The sequence below is a fragment of the Leptonychotes weddellii genome, chromosome 8, assembly GCF_054177405.1.
Source record: "Leptonychotes weddellii isolate Sample4059 chromosome 8, ASM5417740v2, whole genome shotgun sequence".
Lineage (NCBI taxonomy): Eukaryota > Metazoa > Chordata > Mammalia > Carnivora > Phocidae > Leptonychotes > Leptonychotes weddellii.
The window spans coordinates 863,783-868,519 of record NC_138376.1 but is presented as its reverse complement, the minus strand read 5'-3'; positions in this window follow the sequence as shown (position 1 = coordinate 868,519).

The following is a 4,737-nucleotide window of genomic DNA, read 5'->3' as shown; positions in this document are numbered from 1 at the left end:
TGGGCGCCTGGGTGGCTCAGTTGGTTAAGCGACTGCCTTCGGCTCAGGTCATGATCCTGGAGTCCCGGGATCGAGTCCCGCATCGGGCTCCCGGCTCGGCGGGGAGCCTGCTTCTCCCTCTGACCCTATCCCCTCTCATGCTGTTTCTCTCTCTCTCTCTCTCAAATAAATAAGTAAATAAAATCTTAAAAAAAAAAAAGCTTAAATTACTACCTCATCTCTAAAACAAGAGTGTAACTACCTTTACAAAGTAACATTCCATCAGATACATATGCTGATAAGAAACTGGGACTCTCAGGAGTTTTAAGATAATAAACAGTCCAATTTTTTTGTTTGGCTTGGAAATGCATTAGCAGTCCATGTGTTTGCAACAGTTTTACATCCCTAGTTTGAGAATACTATAACATGACAGATATTGTGACCAGAGGCCCAGCACATTCAAATGTACACCACCATCAAACCACCATGAATCACTGGTTCTAGGAATAACCATCCCCAGGACAAGCAGGAAGGGATCTAATCTCTTCCTGAAGACAGGAATTACACACACTGGCTTCTGTATTGTGACCGAGTAGTTAAACCACCACAGTGCTTTCTGTGTCGTTACTGCTGTTGGAAGATGAATCTTATATCACTCCTTGCAACACCATAAACTGAACTTTTATGTCTTTTGAACGTAATGCTGCTTTTTAAAAGAAAATGTAAGTTTATTTTGATTGTCTACATCAACTGTAGAAAATTTTAAAACATCAAGTCTCATACTCCTACTTGTTTTTATGACATAATTATCTGAGCAATATTTCAAAGCATTTGAAACAAAGGATTTTTTAATGGTCATGAAGAGAAAAGTAAAGTATTAAAAATCTTTAGTATTAGAAACATCCTTGTTTTAAAAATAAAGCTAGATGCTGAGTGATAGCTTTTCCCCCTTTACCTTTTTTGTCTTGCTGAGAAACAAGCGTAGAAGCTGCTGGCAGTCTCTGTAAAAGAAAAGCTCATACTTCTGATATGATCCCGTCTTGAATTTAGAGAGGCTTCTGCAATGGTAAGAAAGATGATTTTGGCTACCACAAGATTAGGTTTCCTAAAATTGGTAAAAACATGACAGACTGATTTTCCTTTATCATCTTCTATATGCTATAACATTCTACTCAGATAGTTTTGAATACCTGTTAAGTACAAAGAATCATTCTAGTCTTCGAGTTGTATACCTTCAAAGGCTAGTCTGCAGCACTGAGACAGACCATGCTACCCTTTTTTAGGTTTGGTGTTGATTCTAAATTGCCACCACAGTGTCCACCATCTGATAACAGAGGGAGGGACAGAAATACATGCGGCCAGAGACAGCCTGGAGTGCTGCAGGCAAGAGAAACCTGGGATAAGTGCAGGCATAAGGCAAAGGAGGCATGAGGTTAAAGATCTGAGTTGTTGCTGGTACCAGGAAGAAGCAGGTGTTGTCCAGTAAGTGTGTAGAAACCCAAGGAAAGAACTGGGGAGGGTGCCCGTGCACAGCCACAATTATTGGAAAAGAAGACGTAATACGTTAGACGCCGTAACCATAGCTACAACCGCTTGGTTCTAGCAGAGAGCCATCCTCAGCACACAGCACCTGCTCTAAAAGAACCCCGTTTCTCAAACAGTTGTGTCAGAGGCATATGCATTTCTCCTCCATCTTTTTGGAGAGACGATTTTTTTTTCTTTTTTGAAGGAGGCAAGAAGTTGTAGTTTTGAGTTTTTGTGAACTAACAAGACAGCTGTGATTGTAAGAGGCACCTAAACGGAGTAGAGGGGGCAGCTCTCTTAGACATTGATGGGGGATGGTGGTGAACTGGTGATTCTGAATGAGGAACCAACAGCTTTGAAGGGAGGAAACAGATTAGGCGCTGGGAGAGGAGGGGCTACAGGAGGTATGTATGGGCACTGGTGAGGGGCAGGGAATAAGATCAGGGGAAAGGGAGGAAGGGAGAAAATAAAAAGGAACAAGGGTACCAAGAAAAGAACAAAGATAAAACAAGAGATGGTGATAGGGAAAGAGAAGAGAGTGACGAGTAATCTAATACTGGCATCAATCATGTTTGAGCCTGGGTCATAGGATGGATGTAAGTCATAAGAAGAACAGATGAGCTCCTTATCCCAAGGTACACTGAATCTTAGGAGCACAGCATGTATTATCTATCTTTATCCAACAGGTCTCCATTCTCATCCTGAGCATGACATTATTTGTTTATAATCAAAAAGTCCATCAACAGTGAAAACCAACTAGAAACCTTGACATACTTCAACAAAACAAGCTCTTCTCCCCTAACTGATCCCACAAGGGAGTCATATTGAGGTTCTGAAGGGACAGCTTGCTCAGTCTTTCTTCCTCAAATCCTCTAGAGCAAGGTTTCTCCATCTTGGTTCTGCTGACATTTTCAGCCAGACAGTTCCTTGTAGTGCCCTGCCCCCTGCAGTGTAGGGCGTTCAGGGGTATTCCCAGCTTCCAGCCACTGGATGCTACCACACCTCCTACTTGTGACAAGCAAGCTTTTTTTTTTTTTTTTTTAAAGATTTTATTTATTTATTTGAGAGATAGAGAGAGCATGAGAGGGGGGAGGGTCAGAGGGAGAAGCAGACTCCCTGCTGAGCAGGGAGCCCGATGCGGGATTCGATCCCGGGACTCCAGGATCATGACCTGAGCCGAAGGCAGTCGCTTAACCACTGAGCCACCCAGGCGCCCGACAAGCAAGCATTTTTAAGATGGGGGAGCAAATGCCCCCTCGAAGGGCAAAATCACCCTCAGTTGAGAACTGATCTATAGGAAAATAATCTAATTTCCATGACTGTTCCTCATCATATACAATAAGATTCTACGGAGATGGTGCATACAACCAGCAGTGATAGACCCTCTTTCTACCCCCAAAAAATGATTCCCAGAGTACCTAAGCTCTAAAGAGCAATCATACTGAAAAATTAGTCGGCTTTAGGAAGCCATACCTCACTGCTGAAGACCAGAGGAATCTGCCCTCAAACGGGACTTGCATAAAGAGCTTACATTGCATTTTTTAAACTTTCCTCTTCCTTCCCTGGCATACTTGTGGTGCTACCTAGTCCTCTAACCCCTGACCCAACCGTGGACAGAGATTTTTTGACTGAGATTTGCCCTGTCCAGTACAGTAGCCATCAGGTACATGTGGCTATGCAACTAAGAAACTACATTTTTTAATTTAATTTTAATTAAATTTTAAAACATAATTCAGTTATTGGAAAACCTTTATGTTTGGTGTAATTTGGGTATGTGAATCTACTTTTAACATTTTAAATTTTGTATAATCTCAATAAAGTATTTTCAATGAAAATTTAATATCTGAATTGAGATATGCAGTAAGAAACATCAGCTTTCAGAGATTTAGTATAAAAAAAGAATGTAAGATACTTCATTAATTTTTCTATTGATTAGATGTTAATATTTTGGATATACTGGTTTAAATAAAATGTTATTAATATTAGTTTCACCTGTCTTTTACTTTTTTAATGTGGCTATTAGAAAACATTACATAGGTAGATCACATTATATGCCTATTTACTGGACTGCCTGATGAAGATCTCACCTCAGGGTACATCCCATTCTTTATGTTTCGAACTACTTTTTTTTCCTTTTTTTTCTTTTGTCAGAGAGAGCACATGCACAAGCAGTGGGGGCAGCAGGCAGAGGGAGAAGCAGGCTCCCCGCTGAGCAAGGAGCCCGATGGGGGACGGATCATGACCTGAGCCCAAGGCAGACGCTTAACTGAGTCACCCAGGCGTCCCTCAAACCACTTTAATTCTGTGAGACTAAGTTCTCTGATGCCAAGGACTTTTTACCTATTTCTTCTTATTGATTTGTTCAACAAGTATTTATTAAACACATGCTATGTGCTATAGGAGACAAGAGCAGGCTGCCCCAAAATGTACCACTATGGCATACTGATTATTTTAAATAAAAGTTACTTAAAAGACAGCTGGTGCAAGGATACTGAGACCTCCTCTGTGTCCCCCTAAAAGCAGGAAATAAATCTCCCGTGTGAAAGGTACCCTCCCTGTACCAGGAGGTAAGGAGACATCTTTATCACCAGAGATAGGAAATTTAGAGCCCAGAAGGCTGTATAAACACCCCGTGTTACTGTTTACTAGTTTACCACCCCAGCCCAAATTCTGTTTAGAATTCCTTACTAACTGAACCTCCCAAAGTTAAGTTTTCTTTGTCCTGTCAAATCCTCACAGATCTATTGTCTCCTGTCTGAAAAGTATAAAAACCACCTGCTTTGGTCATTTCTTTAGGTCTTAAGTTCATTATTGGGCTTCCCTCTGGTCTTTTCTCCTGTTAATCTGTCTCCAGTAAATTTGATTCTTATTCCAACTGTAAGACCACGAAGGGTACAGTAATAATTTTTCCTCCCCTTCAGTTCCAAGCCCCTGTTCTAGGTCCTGAGGACACAGCAGGGAACAAGGTAAGATCTCTGCCCTTATAAGCCTATGTTACAGTAAAGGGAGACATCCCCTCACACCAGTTAGAATGGCTATTATCAAAAAGACAAGAAATAACAAGTGTTGATGAAGATGTGGAGAAAAGGGAGCCCTCATACACTGTTGGTGGGAAAGTAAAATGGTGCAGCCACTGTGGAAAACAGTATGACATTCCTCAAAAAACTAAAAAGAGAAGTACATGATCCTGCAATTCTACTTCTGGGTATTTATCCAAAGGAAAAAAAAAACACT